Here is a 12,801-nt window from a genome sequence, read left to right as displayed (position 1 = left end):
ACATCTCTGAACCTCAGTCTCAACACCTGGAACCTTCCTTTAACCCCCCCAGAGGATTTCCTCTGAAATATCTCATCCTTGACAGTGTTTTCATGGAGACCACATTTTCTCATCTTCCTCTGCTCAGGTTTGGGGAGAGGGACCAGTGACCTCCTGGCTCTCTGTTGCCACTTGGCTTCACCACTATAGTTGGGCAATCGCTCCTCGGTAGTTCTGTCCACCCCCAACCTCCCCCCCGCTTCCCCACCCGCCACATACGACCAATCAAGCATCACCATCTACTCAGGACACAGGCGCACTCCCCACCTCAAACTCAGCCTCCCTCTCCATCCTTCAGCCTGCCATCATCAACAGGGGCTTCAACCTCCTTCTGACCAATCCCCGCCCTCGGGGGTCCCCCACCTGAGCTCTGGCCTCTTTCCCAAACATGCGATCTCTGTTGAAGCATACTTTTTGAAAACTTGAAACACTCCCAGTTTTCAAACTATAGTTTTCAAACTACATTGTGCTTGTCATACACAGTATAGTGAGCACGAACCAGGGATTTGTCTATCTCATTACTGAGGGAGCCAGCAGGACGGCAAACGTTCTGTAGGCCAATAAAACCATAACCTTTGCGGTTATCTTTCTAGCCTATAAGAATCATTTCCAACTTCCCAATCCTCCATTTCTTTGAAGTTAACATCTGACTTTACAGAGTCTGGGCCCTAGTTAATAGAAAACAGGGGATCAAACAAAATGACCTCTCCTCAGAGAGTCAGATGACCCTTTGGGGCCTGTTGGACAGTGCCCCAGTGTGGCTGTGAGAGAGCATCCAGTAGGCCAGTTGCCTTACTTCCAAGTACTGGATACATTTTCTGAACATCTGAAGCTTGTCTGACCATCCACTCCATCCCTCAGAAGCACGAGGAAAGTAGCTTTCAGGGTTGGAAGGGGGAGGCTGGGTAAAGAGCAATGCCGGTCAAGCCCAGCTGAGTAGGTGTGGGGTAGAGAGAAGGAAGGGAGATGTGGAGGAAAGTGGGGGTCAGGGGCCTGTACCATAGGGGTGAATTGTGGGGGCTGATTCTGGTTTTTGGTGAGGAACTGAGATACCAAAACCCATGAGTCAGGTGCTATGATGAACCCATTTGACAGATGAGGAGACTGGAGGTTAGATCAGGAGCAGGCCCAGAGTCACCAAGTTGATAAAGGGTGAGGCTCAGAGCTAACCCAGGACTCAGGCTCCTGAGCCAATAGTGTGTTAGGAAGCCACTGGGTGGGAGGAGGAGGTGACTTCCTCCTGTAGCAGGTGTGGAGCCCAGGCCTGCGCGGTACTCTACGTCTAAACAAAGCCAACTGCAGGATTCCACACATCCCCAGCGCAGGGCCCTCATTCCTGTCCCTCTTCACACCAGCCGCCTAAGACCCCAGGGAATGAGCTCAGAAGGCGGGGGCCACAGGGAAGATGGCAGCTGGTGGTGCCTTGGATAGATTCGTCCCCTAGCTTCAGCGCTGTTCCCAGGCGGGATGGGTCTCTGCCTTCCTGTGCCCTGGAAGGAGAAGGAGGAGGAGGAGGCGGTTGGGGGCTCTGGGGTCTGTAATCGGATCAGAGGCTGTGTTGGTGACAGCTGTGGCAGGGGCCTGAGGAGGGGGCTTGGGCAGGTGGAGAAAGGCTGGGCCTGGGGTTTGTGCTCATTCATCATCCTGGAGGCAGCTCTCCTGGGGTGTTGGGACCCTCACCCCAGCGTCTGCCCCAGAGTCCCTAGTGCTACCAACACAGCCTGTCTGGTATATTGTCTCGTATATGGGGAGGGCCACAGAGAAGCTCCCTCCATCAAGGGAAGCAGTCCATGGAGAGAAAAGCAGGGGTTTGGAACCCAGCCCTGCCTTTTCCTGGTTGTGTGGTCTTGGCAAATTTGTCAACCTCTGTCTCCATTTCTTCTCCGGTGAAATGGAGACACCACACGAAGCTATGAACACAATGGTTTGCATACAGTGGTTTCTCCATAAACATTAGGTTTAATATTTTGTGCTTGTTGGCATCCAAGTGACATTTGTCATATTTGCAGCCAGGAATAGACTTCTCCCCTTGGAGAGAGGCTGGAAAGAAATCCATGCATACAAAGTATATAAAATTTGGGCGGGGGAGGGCAGTGTATTTGCTTTAGAAAGAACTCAACAGCTGGCCGCTCTGTTCTCTGGTGTGTTCGAGATGAAGAGTAATTGTACAGTTATCTGTTAACAAAGGACACCAAAGCTCAGTGGATTATGAACTACCAACATATTGTGTCTCATGATTCTATGGGCCAAGAACCTGGGCAGAGCTCATCCAGGTGGTTCTTCGCTCCACATGGCATGGATGGTGTCACTGATAGGGTCACCTAAGTGGGATTCCGGCAGGTGGGCTGACCTTTAGAGTCCAGGGTGGCTTCATTCCCATACCTGGTATGACGTTAGAGGAAACCAGCTGTGAGAGTCCTGGCCATCAGTTCCACATGGTTCAATTTGTCTAGCAAGTCACGAAGCCCAGCTCAGTTCTAAAGTGAGGGGAATGGGGCCCCACCTCTCCATGGGAGGGAGAGCCAAGCTTTTGCAGCCATCTTAATCTATGACAGTCACCCTCAAGTAGGATCTTACAAAGTATTTCTTTGTTTAGAACTTTGGTGGCATCTCGGGGGGAGGAGAAAGGGAGGTGGGTTTGAGTCCAGCTCCGCATCGCTTTGAGCCCCTGCTAAGGCATCACTTGAGGCCGTGACTCTAATGCTGGGACACTGAGATGGCTGAGAGAGTGTTCCTGGGGTCCAGACCTCAGCAGGGACCTGCTTCTAATGTGGGTGAACTGTCCCTTGTCAGCACCCCACTTTCCTGGTCAGTGGGATGAGAAGGAGGTTGGACTTGCTGCCCAGGGAATCTTGCCCCAGGATCAACCCCCGCCCCTATGCTGCCATGGGGCAAACTGGAACTTCTGGCGAACTAGAGGCCTGCCTGCCATTGCGTTGACTTTCTAGAGGTGTCTCTGTGCCTCTCAGCTTTAGCAAAGTCACAAGAAAACAGCTTTTCAAAACTCAGCAGGGAGGAGGTGCCTGGTCTGTTTAGAAATAGATTCACAGCAGTCCTTATTTTATTTTATTATTATTATTTTTTAAATATTTTTTCCATTACCTTTTAGTCCCTTTCTACCATTCTACCCCTGGCAATCACCACACTGTTGTCCATGCCCATGAGTCCTCTTTCCTTTGCTCAATCCCTCCAACCCCGAATCTGTGGCACCTCCCCTTTAGCTGTCATCACAGCTGGAGTCCTTTAAATGGCCAGGTCTCCCAAAGCGCAACAGAAAAGGGTGTATAACCCCCCCTCCCCGAGAACCCAGGCCCCTTCTCAGAAAAGCTGAGGCCTAAAGTGCTCCCACCTGCTCCATCGTGGGAGGGACTTGGGGTTTTGGGCCCTGGCTGGGCTAGGTTGTGCGTCCCTCTACTCACTGGTTCCAGACTGGCTCATTGGACCTGGAGAGCTCCTCAGGGCAGGCAAGCAGTCCTGGGGGTTCCCCAAAAGGCCCATCAGACCGCTGGGGGTCTGGCCTGTGCTCCAGACCCTTCAGGACCACCCTGAATGCCTCTGACGTTCTCTGACCTCCCAGGACTTGGGCATCCGTGGGCCAGGCCATCCAGAGAGAAATGAATACAGCGGCCCGGCCACCAGCGGAGCAGTGGGGGAGGGTGAACAAGGAGTGGTCTGGCCTGGGGCCAGGACTGTGGGATTTATAATCATCCTGGGGGCTGTAAATGCTCAGAGCAACTTTTTTATTTTGAGCCCATGAGTAATTGAGCCAACTGTGTGCTGTATCCCACAGTCGGCCCTGCCTCTTCCCACTCACAAGCACACACAGACTTTTACACCTGTCACACACACACCTGCACACACACCTGCACAGACATCACGTGGAGAGCTAGGAGAAGCACCTTGTGTGGAGGGTCTGTACGCGGTGCTAGGCCTGTGCCAAGCGGTTTTCATGCGCGCTCTCTCCCGCTATCTCACTTAATTCTGACAACTCTCTAAGCCGGGCCTCATCCCTGCTTTGCTGGTAAGGATGCTGACTGGGCCCAGGCGAGGTGAGGTAACTTGCCCCAGGATCCACGGCTCGTAAGGAGCAGAGAAACTAATTGAACCTCTGTCCCTCCCCACCAGCTCAGGCCCTTCCCAGGCTCAGGCCATCGCTGTTGTATGTTGCCTGAAATCATCTCTTTCTGGTGTGTCCGGGGATGTTGTACTTGAAAATGACCATACATCACAAAAGAAAAGATTGACAAATTCCATTGCATTCACACACACACACACACACACGCACACACACACACCCCCAAAAAACAAAAACCCCGCATGGCCAAGAAATACACCTTAAACAAAGCCAGATAAATGACAAGCTAGAAGGAAAATTGCTACTAATGTTAAAGCAAAAGGCTAATCTTTGCAACATATAAAGAGTTCCTACTTATATATAAGAAAAAGGCCAAAGCCTAATTTTAAAATGGACAAAATACGAAGACTTTTCTCAGTGAAAGGAAGGAGAAATGGATCGTAAGCATATGACAAGCTGTTCAACCTCACAACAAGAATACTCCAGATTTGAGATATACTGACGTTTCTGTCCAACAAATGACTCGATTTCAATATACAGAGAAATCCTACAAAATAATTAGAAAAAGACAACCCAATTTTTACTTTAAAAACGAGCAAAAGACTTCAACAGGCACTTCACAAAAGCCAGCGCGCATTGAGAAGTCTTCCGAGAATGTAAACGAAAACCTTTTAAGGAGTTGCCACCACACAGCCGCATGCACAGCTAGAATGGGAAGGGCTCCCAGCACCCGGTTTGCTGAGGACAGAGAGCTCCTGAGTTTCTCACGGATTGCTGGTGAGGGGTAAGTGGGACAGCCACTCTGAAAAGCTGGCCGGTCTCATCAGACTAAGCAGAAGCCGTCCTGTGATTAGCAACGGCTCACAGTTACATACCTCAGAGAAATTACTGTATTTTATCACCCCCAGAGTTCTCTCACGGCCCTTCACAGCCAATGCTCCAAAGCCTGGTCCCAGGACACCACTGATCAGCCTCCTGTCATTGTAAACTACGTTTGCCTTTTCTAGAGTTTCAAGTAAACAGAATCACACTTTGTGCATTCTTCCGTCTGGCTTCCTTTGCTCCAGATAATGTTTCTGAAATCCGTCTGTGTCATTGATATGTGTCCTATCTATCTATCTATCTATCTATCTAATTGATTATTCCTGATGCATCTTTTTATCAATTTTGTTAATCCTTTCAAAGCAGTAGCTTTTGGTTCAATTGATTTTTATCCATTTATCCACTTATTTCCTGAATTTCTGTCTTTATTATTTCCTTCTATTCATTGACTTTGAATTCAGTCTGTTCTTTTTTAGTAGGTTCTTGAGATGAAAGCTTTGATCATTGATTTTAGATCTTTCTTCTTTTTCTAATATGAGCATTTAAAGCTATATGTATTTCTCTAAGTACACCTTTAACTGCATCCCACAAACGATGATGTGTGGGGCCTTTATTTTCATTCAGTGCCAAATATATTCTAATTCCCATTGTGATTTCCTACTCCGACCCATGGATTATTTAGAATTATGTTGCTTAATTTCCAAATAAAATATTCTGTGTATTTTTAATATTTTTATAACACATGAATATGTTACCTATTTAAAGGTTAAATTGCAAATCAATTTAAAATAAAAATAATGACTCTCAGTTTGAGAGTGAGAACCTCCCTACAGACTGAACCTGCCCTCACCCCCGACTGCTTGCTCTCCTGTGTGCCCTAGCCCGTCTCCACCTGCCAGGATGCTTAACGTCCTCGGTAGCTTCTCCCCCCTCATTCCTCATATCCAAACCACTGCTGTGGCTTGTGGCTCTACTTACTGAGTTTTGTGGAATATGTCCCCTCCTTTGCCATTATGTCAGTTGCAGACACTGTTGACGGCAGTTTGCACACATGCAATAGAACCCTAATGGCCTCCCTGCAAATTTCTTTTGAGTTACAAGCAGGGAAAGAGTGAGTACAGTAGAGAAGCCTGGCAGGTGGCCCCTTAATCAAGGGTCAACATGAACATCACTGGCAATGGGACCAGTTGAAACCATGTACCACCTGATACGAAGCAATGAGCAAAATGCAATCGAAGCATATACCACTTAAACATTTTTGTCAGACAATCCTATTATTTTAAGTTAACCTGTATTAAATTTCCCTTTATATTGTTTGATTTAATAGCTTTCTTTCCTAGGGTTTTTAGAGTTCTTTGTGTGCGTAAGAATTTTGGTTTTCCATGTCATTCTGAGTAGTCCATGGAGCTGTTGTTCATTGTGCTTTGGAGCCAAGACTGATTTTTAAAGTATTTGATCATTTCTTATGTGCTTAGAGCTGTAGTAGTGCCTTAAAGTATGAATGTACAGCCTGGCCGGTGTGGCTCATTTGGTTGGAGCATCATCCCATAACTGAAGGGCTGTGAGTTCAATTCCCAGTCAGGACACATACCTAAGTTGCAGGCTTGATCCCTGGTCTGGGTGTGTCTGGGAGGCAACCAATCGATGCTTCTCTAACACACTGATGTTTCTCACTCTCCCTCTCTCCTTTCCTCTGTCTTTAAAAGCAATGAAAAAGTGTCCTTTGGTGAGCATACAGAAAGTGTGAATTTATAGAGAACCCTTCATATCCAGCACTCCGCCTGTGCTAGAAAGAGCCAGTCTCTCCACAGGCCGGAGGCCTGATTTTGAATCCCAGAGCTTCTGTGTGATCTTGTTTAGGTTTCTGAACTTCTTCGAGACCCAGTTCTGTTGTCCAAAAAACGGACGAGAAATGGACAAAAAATAAGTCCTACCTTACAGCACTGTTGTGAGGATTAGGTGGAAGTACCTGGCAGGGCTTCCCAAATGTTGTTGATTTCGTAACTGAAACTCTAATAGACTCCTCCACGCAGCATGAACGTAACAGGAAGTTGATATTCTGCCAACAGGTGCAAAGGAGGCCGCTGGACTTTTCAAAGAAAAGGACTCCAAATACATGTGACTGTTTCTATTACATCTGAGTGGTCCCTTACTCCAATTTCTGGCAGCGGGTCTCAGAGGGAGGAAGCAGAACACACACCGGCTGGGATGTGGGGTGCTCCGGCAGTCAGAAAGTGACAAACCTAGTAGCAGGAACAACCTTTCTGGTGCCCATCAGCAGCTGGGGCTCTCTAACTTGCAACAATTGACTAGGCAAGACCTAGGTCTTTCTCAGCCTGGGATGGGGACGGAGTCAAAGGCTCCTGTGTTTCAGATCCAAACAGCCAGCAGTGAGAATGGGGTGTGAGGAGGGGGAATTGGAGGCTCAGGTACAAGAGGTGGAAAGCTAGAGCTGTGGACTTGTCTCCACTTCTCAGTCATTCCGAGGTCCTTTCCATGGGTCCTCTGTCCTTGGATTTGCTCACCAGCTGCCCTCCAGCCCCGGTGCCCTGCCTCCTGAAGTCAAGGCCAGACCCACACAGGTCTGCTCTTGAGTTACTGACTCCCCTTTTTGTTCAAGGTCTCTCTTGCGGGCAGGACGCCCTTCGCAAGGACACCAGAGGGGGAATTTAAGGCAAGAGAGAAAGAACTGGAAAAGGTGAGTGACTACATTCGAGGTACTCTCACATTTGGAGGTTCATTTAATTCACTAAGACCTGGTAAATCAAGTAGGGCATAATACTTTTTATCGACTTTATTAATGAGGCTCAGAGAGCTGGTAATAAACCCAGGTCAGTTAATCACAACATTTTTGAAATTATAGATAATATAACATTACTTAGCTATACTAAAAGAAATGGTTAAAACCTATTGTTTTATTAGTTGTAACCAGCCTAAAGGAATTGTTTTATCTTTCACTATCGCTGTAAATTATAGTGATAACGACATGTCTACCATGTATCAAACACATGCTCATAGTAGGCACTACGCTAAACGTGTTACCTATTTGTCTCAAATCATCACAACCAACCAACATAGCAGATGTAGGTGGCCTCATTTTCTAGGCGAGGTCAAGAGGAATTTCACTTGTCCATTACTTAGCATTCTCACAACGTTATTTCTCTGTTGGCACGTAATGTTTATGATTGTCATTTTTAATCGCTACATGCTAAAAATGCTCCCTAACTCACTTAACTCATTCCCCCTTGTTAAGTATGATGACTGAAAGAGCCTGGTCATTATTCATTCAGGTATTGAACAAATGCGTAATAGCGCCTCAGGTCGTCAGGTGTTGTGTGTAGTCCCAGGGATACAATGGCGAGAAGACAGAAACACTTTGTCTTCCGACTAGCTCCTGATCTCCAACGGGAGCAAGGAACAATGACAGGACAGGTGAGGAGGGGGCTAGCCCCAGACGCGGTGGGAGCACAGAGCAGGGAGCCCGAACCACCCAGCCACGTCAGAAGAACAGACGCCAGTTGAGGCCACGGACAGACTAGAATAAGTTGAATGGCCACCAGTTCACCACCTGCAAAATCAACGATGGCCACCAAGCAGGATTCACCCCTGGCTCTCTGATGGAATTTGGGAATTCAGGGGTCCCAGGGGTTCAGCTGCTTTAGGACTCGGAGCCCCAAACTACTTTTATTCCATGTGAACCTTTTTTTTTTTTTTTAAAGAAAATTTCTGTGGTTTTATTGTATCGCGAAGCATTGAAACATTGGCCGTCAGTGACTGGATGGTGAGGCAGCAGCTTTCTCCTTCGCTTCATTGGGTTACTAGAGAAACTGGTCGGTAGAATTGAAAAACAGAAAACCTTTTGCATTACTTAAGTCTTTCCTAGGTATGTGCTGGTTCAACACAAACTCCTGGTACATGTAACGAGCCTAGTATCCAAACACAATTCCTAGGCGGAGGCAGCACACTGGACCCGCTCCCTCCACGGTCCTGCTCATTTGTGTATGATATGTGGAGCCTCTGGAGGATCATGAATAGTATCGGGAAGAGGAAGGAGGAGGAAACAGCCTGAGTGCCTGGCTGAGAGGAGCTCAGCCAAAGTTGTGCTGGGCAAGCCCACCAGAACCTGTCTTTGGTGCAAACCCGAGCACTGTTGATGTTCTTTAATAGAAACATCTGGTGGAACCCCATGACGGGGTCTTCATTGGCCTGAAGCTGGTCCAGTCAGGCTGGCGATGCAGCTGTCTGGCCTGGGCTGGTGGTTCTGCGCCACAGCGCTGGGCTGGAGTTTCTGGAACAGAAGGCTAGACAACTTCTCCACGATGGCGGCTTCTCCCAGGAATTGCTGTCCTTCCCACACAAGGCATGACACGTCAATGTAAATTGTGCCTAGTTGGCTTCTGTTGTTATCAGATGGCTGGTAGCAATGCTGGATGAAGCTGGATCCCGTCTGCTCCCACACTGGCTTGTCTCTCATTCTGGAGCGTCGCCCAACTTTGTTGAGACCCGAAGGGCTAGCATGATGGCAGCAGTGGCAGCTTGTCATTCCCTAGACCACAGGGCCTAAGACAGCATTGTTCATGCTCTATTCAGTGTTCACGCCTCTGTTGTCCTCGTGGCGATGATGCTGATGACAGTGATGGCGGTGCCAGTGGTGGTTTTGACGCCTTCCATTAACTGAGCATCTCCACCCTCACCTTATAAATGTAATTTCATTGATCTCCACAACAGCCCTAGCCGGTGGTAATGTGATCTTCATTTTTTTAGGCCAGAAACTATACTAGAGAGGTTAAGGTAACTTGCTCAAGCTCAGCCCACTAATAAACAGAAGGAGCCAATTCTCTAACCAGAAGTGTTATATCACTTAAACTGTTAAGAGCAGTTAGAGTTAAGAGCTGGTTTGACCTTAAAAGTGCTAGTGGTCAGTTATTGAGTTTAATTTATATTTGCCCTGTCTATTTTAATAAACGATTTGAGGTAGGTTACAATAAAAGCATTACTATGTGACTTTAACATGGGTAGCATTGAGTGGGAATTAAAGCCAGTATGCTAATTGTGGCTTTGATTGTTCAAGATAGGCTCTGAGCTTCCTGGCAGCCATGGTGAAAATGTAGGTATGGCAAGTTGCACAGCTATTATTTTGGAAATACAGCATGCTTTTCTTGCTCCTGGAATTCATTTAGAAAAGTAATTTTTATGATGGCACTATGTTATATAAAGAATAATATGCTCAATAATCTTTTTGGAAAGAGTAGAAGATGATTCCCCAAGGCTGCATTTTTCTATATACCTTCTATAAAAACCAAAGGCAGACACCCGCAGTTGGGTTTCCCAAAAAGCAAACTCTAAGCCTGGGCGCTGGAAAGCTATGGAGGAGTCCTCTCAGGAGCATCTGGGAGGGGCGGGTAGGGCTGTGCAGACGGAAAGTTAAACTGCAGTGTAGTATCCACAGACGCATCATCTTCCTGACCCCATAGGAAGCTCTGGATGGCCCTCGGCTGGCCCTTCAGAGATGTCCTGCCCTGAGTCAAGGGGGCCAGGACTTTATACTCCTGGGTTGATGTGGGCTTCTCCAGGGGAGGACACCCTCTTCAACTGAGGACAGTTTCCAGAAAGAGTCAGTTGTGAGCCATCAGGAGCCAACGCCTCTGGCCATTGAGGGAATGTAGGCCCTGGTCCAGAACGGGAGATCTGCGTGGTTACCACAGCAACCTCACAGTCACCTCTTGCACCTGTCAGTCCCAACTGCTTTGTGTAACAAACTTATCCAATCATGAAATAGCTTCTCCAAGATGCTGGTGGTTTCTTCTGGAGGGAAACTTACCAGAGAAAGGTTACTGAGGTGAATTACAGCCCCCAATGCTAGAGTTGGTCTTAAAGCTGCAACTGATACTCATCTTCCATGGCGGGCAGAATAATGGATCCCCAAAGATGAATTGCCTGCAAGTGATTGTCCTGTTTGAGGGATGGTGCTCTGTGAGGCACTCAGCCTTGGTCTCTGTTGTCGGCAGATGGGATATTCAGCAGTGCAGTGGCTAGACCAGCCTTAATGGTTGGGAGCCTGTGCTGCTGATTTCATAAATGGCCTCCGTTCCTGGTTCTACTCTGGATATTTCATTGACACACTCATGGTGACAGTACACAATGAATATGGCTCATAACAAAAGTTGACTGATGTCAATGGGCCAAGTCACTCTGGATGCTTGGCTGTTCAGTGTCTCTACCATGGTGAATGCTTTCTGGTGAGCACTTGCCTGTGATAAATGAGCTTCACTTCCAGAGGTCCATCCACATGCCTCTACCCTAGACTTCCTCATGCCTGATATTCCAGTCTTTCTCTTCCCAGGACCCTGTCCAATCTGCCAAGTCACTCACCAGTGCCCATGAGTCTATGCATGGTCTTATCTTGGGCTCCTGTTTCCACACAAAGTGGATGACCAAGCGTAGCTCTCGATGTGCTCCCCCTGACCCCCGCCCCAGGGAGGATTTCCTGTTGGCGCTCTCACAGCGCTACACCAGCGCGGACAGCATGCAGCAGCAGTGCATCGGGGCTCCATATACTAATGACCCATCTGTGAAGCCCTTCCACCTCTGTCAGCTGGTCATAAAGGACCTGCCCCTGTGAACACAGATACGAGTTGGAGGAGAGGATCTGGTACAAGAGTGATTCCTGCCAAGGGGATCTCAGCCTTCAGCAAGTGCAGCTTACTTGTGTGCTCTGGCTTTGCTCATGCCTAAACCCAATATACAACTTGCAATAGTTTGCTGATGGACCTTCTTGAGCTTATGACTTAGTGGGTCTAGGATAACCCAGTTCCGGTGGGAAACTGTGGCGGGGACCATTTCTAGAGTGGCCCCCAAAATGTTCTATCCTAATCCCCAGAACTCATGGTTAGCATGAGATAGCCCTCCTGGGATTCTGTTACGTTATATGGCACCTTTGACCTTAAGATAAGATTATCCAGGTGGGCCTGATCTAACCACGTGAGACTCTAGAAGTGAAGAGGTTTCTCTGGTTGGTAGCAAAAGAGAAGTCAGACAGTTTTGAAGTAGGAGGGGAACTCAATACACTCGTGTTGGCTTCCGGATGGTGGGGGCCACCTGGGAAGGAGTGCAGTGGCCTTAAATTGCTGAGAGAGGCCCTCAGTTGACAGCCAATAAGAGAATAAGGACTTCAGTTTTATAGCTAAAACAAAATTGAATTTGCTGATAACGTGAATGCGGTTGGAAGCAGATTCCTACATAGAACATCCAATAAGAGCTCAGCCTGATCAACACTTTGATCTGGGCCTTGTGAGACCCTAACAGAGAACCTGTTTGAGCCGTTCTGGACTTCTGACCTATATATATCACTGTTAGCCGAAAAAATAATGGTGTTTCTTTCCACCATTACATTTGTGCTGATCTGTTACACAGCAATAGAAACATAACACAGCATCTCTGGCCACTTAGTGACTTGGTGTTCCATGGTGAGCAAGATCAGAGCTTTTGTCTTTCCCAGGACCTGGCTATTTGTCATCTGGTCTACGTCTCTGCTGTGCATATCACAGCTTGTTCCAGAACTCAGGTTTGCAGTAAGTCTGACACAGCAGCAGCCTCTTCCCCTCCACAAACTGTGCTAGCACTGCCGGTCTTCTGTGGCCTGGGGCCCAAGCACAGCAGGGTTACTCTCACCACAGCCTGGACCTGCAGCAGAATCCTTCCCTGTCAGTGTCTTGTGCAGAGCCGGCTGCCTCCTGTGTCACTTGGTAGAGGTGTCAGAGCCGCATCCCAAGGGTGAATCAATCTGCTGCCTCCAGAACCCAAAGAGGGCAAGCAAGCGTTCTGCTTCCTTTTGGGTGGTGGATGATACACAATGTAGTAATTTG

General features: G+C 47.9%; 1 pseudogene; it reads right to left on the bottom strand.

Moving 5' to 3' along the window:
• Positions 1-9,024: 9,024 nt before the first annotated feature.
• LOC112300161 (nuclear transport factor 2 pseudogene) lies at positions 9,025-9,410 on the bottom strand (annotated as a pseudogene).
• Positions 9,411-12,801: the final 3,391 nt, after the last annotated feature.

Source organism: Desmodus rotundus, chromosome 4 (genome assembly GCF_022682495.2).
Source record: "Desmodus rotundus isolate HL8 chromosome 4, HLdesRot8A.1, whole genome shotgun sequence".
Lineage (NCBI taxonomy): Eukaryota > Metazoa > Chordata > Mammalia > Chiroptera > Phyllostomidae > Desmodus > Desmodus rotundus.
Note: the sequence above shows the minus strand (reverse complement) of the source record. Positions and strands in the feature narration are given on the sequence as shown.